Source organism: Orcinus orca, chromosome 16 (assembly GCF_937001465.1).
Source record: "Orcinus orca chromosome 16, mOrcOrc1.1, whole genome shotgun sequence".
Taxonomy (NCBI): Eukaryota; Metazoa; Chordata; class Mammalia; order Artiodactyla; family Delphinidae; genus Orcinus; species Orcinus orca.
In genome coordinates, this window is record NC_064574.1 from 47,225,640 (window position 1) to 47,238,044 (window position 12,405).

A 12,405-nucleotide genomic window follows, 5' to 3' on the forward strand; every position below is an offset into this window, starting at 1 on the left:
AAGCCCTGCTTTTAGACTTTTTATTCATGTTTCTAATTTAAGCATTTTTGCCTCCTGACCCACCCTGGTGCTTCCCCACGAGGCCCCCTGTGGTGTGCTGTGCCCCCTTCCCTTGGAAATTGTGAGTGACAAACTGTCTTTTCAGTGGCAGTCCTCTCCTGAGCTGTTGCCTCGCCAAACCTGAATAATAATAAAACCTACATTTTAAACCATCATCTTCCTCACGAAGACTAAACTATTCACCACCTGGCCATTTATTGAAAAGTCTGCTGTCCCCTGGACTGGGCCACCTGTAACTCTGAAATCACGCCACTCTTGTCCCAAGTCCGCGTCATCCTCACCCACCATTTCCTCTGATGTTAGGCTGAAATGGCTTTTGTCAGTCGCCATTGCCAGGATGTTGCCAATTCCGTTGGCACTTCCCTCTCTTCATTTTACCCCACACAAACTGATTTCCCTCATACAATTAAGCCCCATTTTCTCTTGGCTTCTATGCCAACAGCATGTTCTCTGGATCTGCGCCTCCTCCTGGGCTGCTTCCCTTTCTTCTCCTTTGCTGCCTCTTCCTGTGACACCAGACGCCAGCGAGTCCCCCCTCCCCCTCCCGTGCCCCATCTCTATACACATTCACTCTCTCTGGGGAATTAATTAAACACTTTATCTATACCAATGATCATGAATCTGTAACCCCAGCCGTGACCTCTCACGTGTTCGACAAACTTCTATACTCGACGATCCTCTTACATCTTCTATGCTTGGGAGGTAACAGCTACTCAGTGTTTTCATACCAAAGTTAGAACTCCTAATTTGCTCCCGTAAAACTCTCCCCAGACTTCCCTATCTCTGCATTTTCCTTAATTTCTTGCTTTTTCTTTTTCTCTTACCTTTTTTCTTCCAGTTTTATTGAGATATAATTGACATACAGCACTGTATATTGTACAGTATGCTGATTTGACTTACATACATCAATCTGATACAACAATCAGTTTAGTGAACATCCATCATCTCTTATAGATGCAAAGTTAGAGAAATAAAAAATGTTTTCCCTGTGATGGGAACTCTCTTAACAACTTTCATATATAACATGCAGCAGTGTTAATTATGTTTATCATGTTGTACGTTACATCCCTAGTGTTTATTTATCTTATAACTGGAGGTTGTACCTTTTGACTACTTTTAGCCAATTCCCCCCCTCCCCCCAACCCCTGCCTCTGATAACCAGAAATCTGATCTCCTTTTTTATGAGTTTGTTTGAAGTATAATTGACCTACAGCACTACAGTTAGTTCCTGTTGCACAACAAAGTGATTCGGTATTTCCATACATTTCAAAATGATCCCCACGATAAGTCTGTTTACAAATCTGTTAACCTACAAAGACATAACTTTTGCTTTTTCTTTGGTTCCAACTACAGACACATCGATGACACCTTCCTGCTCTCCCCACAAAGCTAACCTGAATCTGTCCCCTTCTCTCTATCTCCATTGCCACCAGGCTAGGCTGAGCCACCACCACGTCACAAGCCCAGGAGCCTTCTCCCTGGAAAACTGCATCTACTCCTGCCCGCTACGGGGATTTTCTACACACAGCCGGCAGAATGATGTACTGCAGTTAGAGGGGAAATTGGATCACATTCCTTTCCTGCTCACCCGTCTGGCTTCTCATCATTCTTCAGGAAATCCAAAGTCTTTCTCAAGGCTCACGGAGTCCTCACACTCTGGCCTGTGCCCTGGCTTTAACCCCATCACCCCCCAGCCACCCAACTTTGGTCTTTCCTTTGTTCTTTGAACACATGGGGCTTATTCCAGCCTCAGAGCCTTTGCACGAGCTGTTTTCTCTGTGGTCCTTTGCATATCTGCACCACTGGCACAGAGTGCACTTTTGAAGACTTTATAGACCTGAGGATGTTTTTATTACACCCTCACAGTTCAATGACAGTTTGGCTAGTTATAAAGTTCTAGGTCCAGAGTCATATTTATTCAGAAATCTAACTTCCTGGTCTTTTTGATCAGAACACGGCTGTTGAGAAGCCTGAGGTCAGTTTCATTCCTGCTCCACTGTAGGTGGTCTGCTTCTGTCATCTGGAAGCTGAAGAATAATAGCTTTGTCTTCAATGTGTTTGAATTCCACTATGATGGGGTCTGAGCGTTTTCCCCATCCACCGTGAGGTGCCCTATGTACCTTTCCATCTGTAGACTTTCATCTTGTTTAATTCGGGGGAAGTTAAAGACACGCCTTTAAATTTCTCCTCCTCTCCTTCTGGATCTGCACGTTGACTTCCGTCCTCCGAGCCCTTTAACTTCTCCACCTCCCATCTCCAGTCTCCCCCGAGGCCCCCTTGGAGAGGTCCTGGATCACATCTTCCCGCTCATCGGTTCTTTGCATCCATTTATTATTATTATTTTCTCGGCCATGCCGTGTGGCTTGTGGGATCTTAGCTCCCCAACCAGGGATCGAACCCAGGCCCTCAGCAGTGAAAGCATGGAGTAATAACCACTGGACTGCCAGGGAATTCCCGGTATCCATCTATTCCTTATTCCACCTATCATTTTCTGAATTATTCTTTTTCATATAATATTTCCACTTGCTTCCCTTTGGTGTGATGTCTGATTCTTGTTTCATATGGCTAATTTCTCCTTCTTAACATTTTTATCAGGCTTATTTGAAAATTTTGGTGTGGCCATTCCAGTAATTCTGCTTCAGGTGGTGTATGTTGTTACATTTGCTGCCCCTTTCTGGCAGTGGTACCCCTCAGGCATGACATTCTGAAGGTACTGGCTATTCTAACTGGTAGATGTACTGGGGGAGGGTCCAAGCCTAGCTCCAGGCTGTGTCACTCCTCGTGCGTGTAAGGATCTGTGTACTCCTTTTCTGTGGCTGCATGTCACATCGCCACACACGTAGCAGCCCGACATAGCACACCTGTATCATCTCACAGTTTCCGTGGGTCAAGAGTCTGGGTGCAGCTTAGCTGGGTTTCCCGTCCTGACGAGGCTTCAATCCGGGTGTTGGCGAGGGCTGCGACCTCAGCTGAGACCCCTGCTCCCTCCTCTGGATTCTCTAAGCTCATGTGTTTGTTGGCAGAATCCACTCCCTTGCAGCTATGTGGCTGAGGCTCTTGGCTCGGTGGCAATAAATTAAGACCAACCAAATGACAACAAGGAAAGGCCATTTTTTCAGAGCTTTCAATAGCAAGGGAGTCGGCCACCATTATTTGAGTTTGGCAGAGACTCGAAGGCAGGTAGGGGGCTGGGAAAGCTTTACAGTGGAGAAAAGAGGCAGCTTCAGCTCAGGTGTGCCCGGACCAGGGCTACTGTGCTGGGGAAGCAGGAGGCGGGCTGACTTGCTGTGAGCATCCTGTGTGGCTTCTTCAGTAGCGTGTTTAGGTTTCTCTGCTTGGTTCCACGATGGAAATCGGGACAAAATCAGGAGGCTGTCAGTTATTCATCAAGTTCTGGTTGTTTTGTCAAGGGGAGCATTAACCTTCTCTCCCTTCATACAAAAGTTCTGGGCACTTTGGACCAATGGCTACAGAGGGCATTGTTTGTCTTCCTGGACCAGTGGCTAGAGACAGCGGTCTGATGTCCTACAAGTCTGACTTGTAAATGGGGTGGCCGCTTCCTGGTTACTGTAGATAACGGCTTGGTTTCCTGGGCTGGTTGCTGCAGGTTGTGGGTCAGGGTTCTCTTTCTACCTATGGCCTGGCCACTGTCTGTTGGTACAGCCGGTCCTCAGCTCCTGGAGGCAGCCCCTGGCACATGGCCTTCTCCTTAGGACGTTCACAACACGGCAATTGCTTCTTCGGGACCAGCAGAGAGCATCTGTCACTCTAATGCGTTCTAATGTCACCGAAAATTCAACTCACTATCAAGTTAAGAAGAAATAAAAAGGAATTTTATTCAATCCAAACTGAAGTTTATAACCTGGGAAGCAGATTCTCAGAAAGCTCTGAGAACTGTTCCGCCTGTTAGAAGTGGAAGGCACAGTCATACACATTTTCCAGACAAAGGATGATACATCAAAGTGACATCAGGTATTTTACATAAAGCTCACGAAGGACACATAGTCCCGGTAAGCACCTACGAAGCGAGCAGCACGTCACCGTGACTCCCCACGGAGCTGGGAAAGAACACTGTTCTTTTAAGAAGTTGCATTGCGAGCATCAGAGGAAAGAAAAGAATCGATCTTTACATTGGGCAGGCATTCCCATCTTTGAGGAGCTCTGGTTCATGTGTAATTCAGATGCACACTGCCCAGCGGGGAAGGAGGGAGGAGGCCCAAACAAATGCAGAGAGAGAATTTTATGTTTAATTTTTCTTGTCCTGCCTTAAAATATAAATTTTAGGGGCTTCCCTGGTGGCACAGTGGTTGAGAATCTGCCTGCCAATGCAGGAGACACGGGTTCGAGCCCTGGTCTGGGAGGATCCCACTTGCCGCGGAGCAACTGGGCCCGTGAGCCACAACTACTGAGCCTGTGCGTCTGGAGCCTGGGCTCCTCAACAAGAGAGGCCGCCAGAGTGAGAGGCCTGCGCACCGCGATGAAGAGTGGGATGAAGAGTGGCCCCTGCTCGCCACAACTAGAGAAAGCCCTCGCACAGAAACGAAGACGCAACACAGCAAAAATAAATTAATTAATTAATAAACTCCTACCCCCAACATCTTAAAAAATATATATATATATATATATAAATTTTATTTCATCACTAGTAAGACAGGGTTTTTTTAATATATGTCATTATGTATTCACAGGAGTGACAGCCATACCTTTGCCATGTTCTATAGGCTAGAAGTGAGTCACAGTCCTGTGCAAATGGGAGGAGAGGATTACAGGATGGAACTCCAGGGCTGGGGAGCATGAGGCCCTCTGACCCCATGTCAGACTCTGTCTACTGCAGTGGGGGAGGGGAGGGGCCCTTGAGCAGCGCCTCAAGCCCTGGAGAACATTTGTTGGTCACGCCCATTACTGGCTTCCACCGAAAACATCCCTGGCCCAGGTTTCATCTTTAAATTCGTAGAAGAAGCAACACTGGGAGAAAACCATTTCCCCCAGGCTCTGCCAGCCCCACCCTGGGGTCTCGAGGAAGGAATGCCCAGGGGCTGCTGGTCCTGGGAGCCTCCTTCCAGGGACAGTCACCACAGGATGCTGGCTGATTCCTGTGGGGAAAGGGCCCATGGCCGCTGTTGCAGGGTAGTGGGGTCCGGGGGGAGAGGCAAGAGCAGAAATTAGAAGCTTTCTTCTTATTAAAAGTGGGAACTGATCACCTAATCCACTACCCAGTTCTCTGTCTCTCTAATGATGTAAGTGAAAAACTCTATTCCCTCAAACACCATCACATGCGTCCGTAGCGTTACTTGTCTCTTCCGTGGCTTCCTTCACATGCAGGATCCCCTGGCTCCTGCTACGGGGTTTCTCGCCCATTCCTCTCCACCATCAGTGCTCTGTTATACACGGGGCAGCGGGGCTCAACCTTGGCCATACATTACACGCACCTGGAGAGTCTGATAAAACCCTGAGGCCCAGGTCACAGCCCTGACCTATTAGTCTCTAGGGTGAGGTGCCGGCCACAGCAGCTTTATAGCTATCAGGTGATTTTAATATGTAGCCAAAGTCGTAGAAAAGTCTAGAAGCTGCAGCCTGCAAATCAGTTCTTAGCCTTGCTATACCTGGGGATCACCTGGAAAGCTTTTAAAAAAACACTGATGCCCGGGCCCCAGCACCAGAGGTTCTGAGGGAACTGGTCTGGAGTGAGGTCAGGATTTTCCAAAGCTCCCCAGGTGATGGCAGCATGCAACCAACGGCAAGAACCGCTGGTCCTGCATCCAGATAGCAAGGTGCCCTCAGGGAACCGGCTTGGTCCTCTGCTCTTCTCAGTAAGAAAAGGGGCATGTGCAGTTTAAGTGTGATGGATAATGAGTGTAACGAGAACAAAGGGTGTGTTGCTTTTGTCCTGAAAGTTGAAACGATCAAGAATATTAGCTCAAGGATAGATCAGGTTCCCAGCTGTAGGCTAGTTTTCTAAAGGAGCCACTGGAATTTCCCTTTGCTATCACATTCAGCACGCTTTTTGATTTTATAAGTAGTGTTAAGAGAACATCCCCCATCTCCTACATCAGGTAGTCACCTTGAGCTTGAGAAGCCGTCCCCAAACGTGCAGTGAGAGGTCATCATCCACTGGGGTTGCCGAGGGAGCCGGCTGGAGCCTGAAGGGTAGATCCCCTTGGCTGGAAGGAGAGAGACAGAGCAGCCAGGCCCGAGGTGCAGAGCTGGGCCCTGCAAGGCGTGTTGAACAACAAACCCAACAGATCTGGGAGAGGAGACGTCGTGTAGAGGACAAACGTCATCTGACGGCCTCGGTGACACTGTCATTGTCAGCTACAGGTTTACTTTTACAGGTGCGTCCTGCTCTGTAATCATAAGTCAGTTTTCTAGACTTTGTTTAGAGGTTGATTCTACAGACTGAACACCAATGAACCACATTAACACTGATAACCGGTGCTAACTCTGCAGCCTCATCGTGAGCTAAGATGAATTCTCCTTCTCTGTGACTCCAGCGTCACTACTCCCATGACATTTAAAGGGAAATGTTTCTAGCATCAAGGTCAAATGAATTCTCTTCTCGTCCCCCTTCAATTGCTCAAAATTATGATTGTGCTGTATTTCAGCTCACTTCATGTTTGAATCCTTATTTTCTTAAATGGTCCCTTCCTCAGGAGGTTTCTAATTGCCTTTCTTTTTCTTCCTTCTCCCTCCCTCCCTCCCTCCCTCTCTTCCATCTGTCCTTCCTTTTACAATTTTTTATTGTTTCTGCTGTCAACAGAGGACATTTACTACCACAGACCTTCAGAAATATCCAGACTTTCAATTCTACAAACTGCTGCAGAAAATCCGCTTTCTTTCTGAAAATGTGCTTCCAGAGACTTCTGCGTTTCCGCTCCAATCTGAATTCCTTATTTTCTAGATCTGCAGGGAATTATAGACCCAAGGCCGTTTTTTTTTTCTTGTCCCTGTATTTCCAGGGTAGATCCATTGTTTTCTATCAATAGATCTCAAATTCTTTTCTTCCTTATTTTATCTCAAGAAGGGCGCCAAAAGGCTAACTTTCAGAGTCTGTATATGTCTGAAAACATATTTATTTTGCCCTCATGCTTGATCGATATTTTGACTAACAGTGACATTTTAGGTTCAAAATACATTCCCTCTTAATTTGAAGACATTTCTCCATTGTGCTTCACTATATGATGTTGTTGAAAAGAGATCCAATCCATGCTGGTCTGAATCTCCTTCTCCTTATAATTGATCTGATTTTCTTTTCCTCTGGAAAGTTTTCTTAATCTTCCAAGTTGTAAAATTCACAGGGATATGTCTGTGAATGTCTACATGTCTACATTGCTTTGTTGTATGTCTACATTGCTTTGTTGTATCCATCAGTATCCTCTTATCTGCTTTTATCTTCAATAAATTTATCATAGGTTCAAATTTCCTGACGAATTTCATGTAGATCTCATTGTTTTTATGGATTTAATTCCTCTTGTTCACCTTTACTTTCATTTTAAGAGGACTTGGGGAGGGGAGGGAGAGAAATGTGTATGATTAGTCTGCCATTTGGAACACGATTTCTAGAAACGTAGTATTTGGATATTAAAGGAAAGGGGGACCCCCGAAGGCAGAAAGAGGTGGAGATCCTTGACTTTCATCTCGGAGAAATGACTTGGAGAGTCTGTCCCATGCCTTTCCCTGAGTTGCTTGGTGGTTGTTGGCAGTCCTTGGCCCGTGGCAGAATAATTCCAGCCTCTGCCTCCGTGGCCATGTGGCATTCTCCGTGTGTGTCTCTGTCCAAATTTCCCTTTTATAAGGGCACTAGTCATTGGGTTAGGGCCCACCTGACTCCAGTATGGTCTCATCTTTACTTGAATATATCTGCAAAGGCTATTTCCAAATAGGGCCACTTTACAGGTTGCAGGGTGTAGGACTTGAACATTGTGTGTGTGTGTGTGTGTGTGTGTGTGTGTGTGTGGCCAGGGGAGATACAATTCAATCTGTAACAATTATCAAAGTAAATTAAAAGATAATCAAAATAGTAAAATGTGACAAATCTTGTTATTCTTTGAACAATAGTATTGTGAAATTTTCCTAGCTTTACCAATAGCTCCAACTTTTTCAAATACAGAAAGACTGGTTTATAAATACCTAGATTACTGAAAAATTGAAAAATACATGCTCTCACCTCTGTTAAGCTCCTAATTAATGCATGCAATCGGAAAAAAGAGTGAGAAACACAAGTAGCCCTCTACCATGAATGGCAAAACACATATAGAGAAAGTGTGTTCATACAAGCATGAAAACAATCAGTGTATCACAGAGGAAGGAATGCTTCCAAACTCATTCTGCAAGGCCAGCATCACCCTGACACCAAAACCAGACCGATGTCACTGATGAACATAGATTCCTCAACAAAATATTAGCAAACCAAATCCAACAATACCTTCAAAGGATCATGCACCATGATCAAGTGGGCTTTATCCCAGGGATGCAAGGATTTTTCAATATCTGCAAATCAATCAGTGTGACGCACCACGTTAACAAATTGAAGAATAAAAACCATATGATCATCTCAACAGATGCAGAAAAACCTTTTGACAAGATTCAGCATCTACTTATGATAAAGTCAGTGTATCTCTTTTAAAAAGGAAGCCAAAGTTTGTCTCTTGCTTCATCTTTTTTTTTTTTTTTTTTTTTGCGGTACGTAGGCCTCTCACTGTTGTGGTCTCTCCCGTTGCGGAACACAGGCTCCGGACGCGCAGGCTCAGCGGCCATGGCTCATGGGCCCAGCCGCTCCGCGGCATGTGGGATCTTCCCGGACCGGGGCACGAACCCGTGTCCCCTGCATCGGCAGGCGGACTCTCAACCACTGCGCCACCGGGGAAGCCCGCTTCATCTTATTTTTAAGGTGACAATAATATTTAAGAATGAGCTTCTTTCATAATGCTTTAATTTCTTTCTTTCTGTAGAATACCTTCAAATAGAAATTAACACTATACTATGTTTCAGTTTTTCACTGTTTTGTGCATGTGTCACACTTAGAGTGAGAAGCATCACAGAAGTTTTAATGCCGTATCCAGCACTTTTCTTTACTCAGCCCCTGTATGTACTTCCAAACCCCCAGATCCTCAAAGTGCCCCTGGGACCAGCTCTACCAAGTCACTGGTTCCTGCAATAATGAGTTAACAATTCTTAGACCTATACTTGTCCCCTTCTTTTATTTTTGCATGAGAGTTATCTCGAAAAACTTTTTGAATGTGTGCTTTGACTTACTCTGTACTTTGACATACTTAGGACTTTTTCTCTGTATCCTTGTTCTGGTGGTGGGATATAAGAAGTTATGTGTCAAAGCTCCAATGGTGTGCTTTCTTGTGCCAGGCCCTTGTAGGTCCCCCGGAGGAGGTGACTGACCGAATCCCCTCACTGCTTTGCACTTACGTGTGGGTAGAGTCACACAAAATGCCAGAATTAAATACCTCCTTTGTTTTCATCTTGTGCTTTTTTGCAAATGAAAGTCTATGACTGCTTTAAAAAATAGCTACTGTATAAGGGGAAGAGGGGAGATGAATATTGATAAGAAATCATTGAATCCGCTTTCTAGGGGGCAGGATTTCGAATGGCCTGGACAGCTGTGAAAGAGGCATTAAAACCCATTCCCAGTTGTATTGTTTTATATTTGGGTTGGGGGTGCCACCTAGGGAAAGGAGTAGGGGGCAGGAGGTCCCTAGGGAAGGAAAATTCAGAGGCTGTCTGGGCTAAACAGCCAGAATTTGGCATGCAGAGAGCTGTGATTAAATTACTCACATGAGCTGCCTGAGGAATGTTTTCCTTCTCACTCACACCAAGATGACTGCAGGATACCACCAACACCATGGATGACTGTTGGTGCTCCCCTGGGTGGAGAAATGATCCTAGCCCTCCCATGTTCTAGGGGCTGAGTCATCTGCTCCTCCACTCCCAGCTGTGTTTGCTTCTGGCTTCAAACCTGGGTCCCCATTATCATTTCAAAAATGATAGCTTAGGGGCCTCCCTGGTGGTGCAGTGGTTGAGAGTCCGCCTGCCGATGCAGGGGACACGGGTTCGTGCCCCGGTCCGGGAGGATCCCACATGCCGCGGAGCGGCTGGGCCCGTGAGCCATGGCCGCTGAGCCTGCGCGTCCGGAGCCTGTGCTCCGCAACGGGAGAGGCCACACAACAGTGAGAGGCCCGCGTACCGCAAAAAAAAAAAAAAAAAAAAGAATGACAGCCTAAATGTCCTCCCAGTGGGACCTGTCCCCACATTCACTACAAAAAATTGCTGTTATATAAGCCACTCCCCTCCTTTTTCTATTTTCTGCCCCCTTTTGCTACATGCAGTGACTTTCTTTGCTGAGCTATTTTTTTCCTCCATAGGAAATCTCTCATCTTGCAAGTGAAGCAAAATCTTATGGGGCTTAAAAGGAAACACGTAGAATCAGTCCCGGCTTCATTACAGAAAGGAGACAGGCCTGTTTAGTTCATCAGTACCACACAGGAATTTCCAATATTAGCAATACACCTGGCAGCATATCCAAGGGGTCCGCGTCTAAAGAGTGGGGTGAATCTGAAGATTGGGTGAGAGTCACCCTGAGTTAGATCTTGGCCCTTCAATTCAGTTCTCTGTAGTTATTCCTTTAGCCAATGAAAATGAGGGCTTATTAGAACAAAAAGATGACTCTCTTGCCTTCCAGATTCACCAATCCACCCCCAATTTCAAGTGTGTTGTTGCGCATCATCTGTGCCTGTCCCCATTTGGTACTTCCTGTAGCATCCGCAATGCCAGCAACAACGCACGGTGACCTCCTAGAAAAGAGTGTGTGTGAATGGCCACGTGCCCCCTGGAGAGCAGAGCAGCATTTACTGGCAGAGCTTCTCAAACTCAGATGTTCGTACACGTGACCTGGGGACCTTGTTAAAATGCAGCTTCTGATTCGGGAGGCCTGATTCGAGAGCCCGCAGGAGACGCTGCTGCTGCTGGTCTGGGAAGCACCCTGTGAGCACGGCTGCCCTGAGGCACCCCTCCTATTTCCAGGCAGCCGGCCTCAGGACCCAGGAGATGCTGGGGCAGAAGGGGCGTCTTCTGGACACCATGGAAGAAAATGTACCATGTTTGTCCGCCCAGTCGGCCCCTTAATACTCTCTATCTGCTCTGCTCAGTACTGCAGCCACTAATCACACGTGGCTCTTTTAAAGCAAATTTAAATTAATTAAGCAAGATTTAAAATGTTATTCTTAGTTGCCCGGAGCCACCTTTCAAGTGTTCAACAGCCACTCGCGCCTCACAGCTACCATATCAGACAGCACAGATGTAGGACATCCACATCATCTCGGAAAGTTCCAGCTGACGGTGCCATTCTACAGGAATTCCCCAAATCTCTCGTTCTAGCCAGAGCCGCCAGGTGCAGGCCTAACCACACTTCGAGTAGCAAAGACCTACAGGACACACAGCATTCCTTTTTGGATCTGCACAATAAAATATCCCAAATGGTCTGATCACAACTCCACGAGCTGTGATTCTGAACCAGGGACACAGGTAGAAACACCAGGTAGCCCGAAACAGGTAACCACATCGCCCAGCTGCGAATGATGGCAGGGGTGGGGATGGGTAATCATAAATACACCCCAGGTGATTCTAATGTGGGACCAACGACCACTGCTTTAGGACTGAACTCAGTACCGTGAGCAGCACTGACACACAGTGGGGAGGCCTAGGATTTGTCTTCTGGGCTTGCTGTCAAAATAGACACTCTCCGGGGAGGGGGGTGGGTCTCCAAACAGTGAGCAGAAGACTTCTTGGTTTGGTCTACTTGCAGGTTTTTAGAGCCTGCATTTTCAGGTGAAGTCTGAGACACAAGATTGCAGCTTTAACAACTATTATTACGTTAAAATTCTAATTGGGACTAAGAAACTGAGGCCCCTGAGCTGCGATGTTCTCACACAAGAAGAGCTGTTTTGCAGACATTGAGGGTAAAACTGAAACCTGCCTCGTTTACACTAGTGGAGAAAGTAAAACATTTTTATGGTAACACATTTCTGACACCCATCAGTATCCCTCTGAAACTACTCTCAGCGTATCCATTGCCCCCGGAACGCCCCTCTCACTGGGAAACAGACACTGCCAAGTGGGCCCATGAAAACCACGCAAACGGTTACAATTGAGCTAGTTCATCTCTATGGGGTTTGTGTCTCCAATTGCCCTTGTGTCCAGACCTTGCTGGCTCCTCTGAATTATGCCTTTCACTAGAAGAAGGATGCTATTATGGCCACCATGTCATTATCCGAGAGCTTGAAAGTTGGGTTAGAAACGTTCCCTGTCTTTATTTCATGTATCACAGAACCTGGGTCTCCC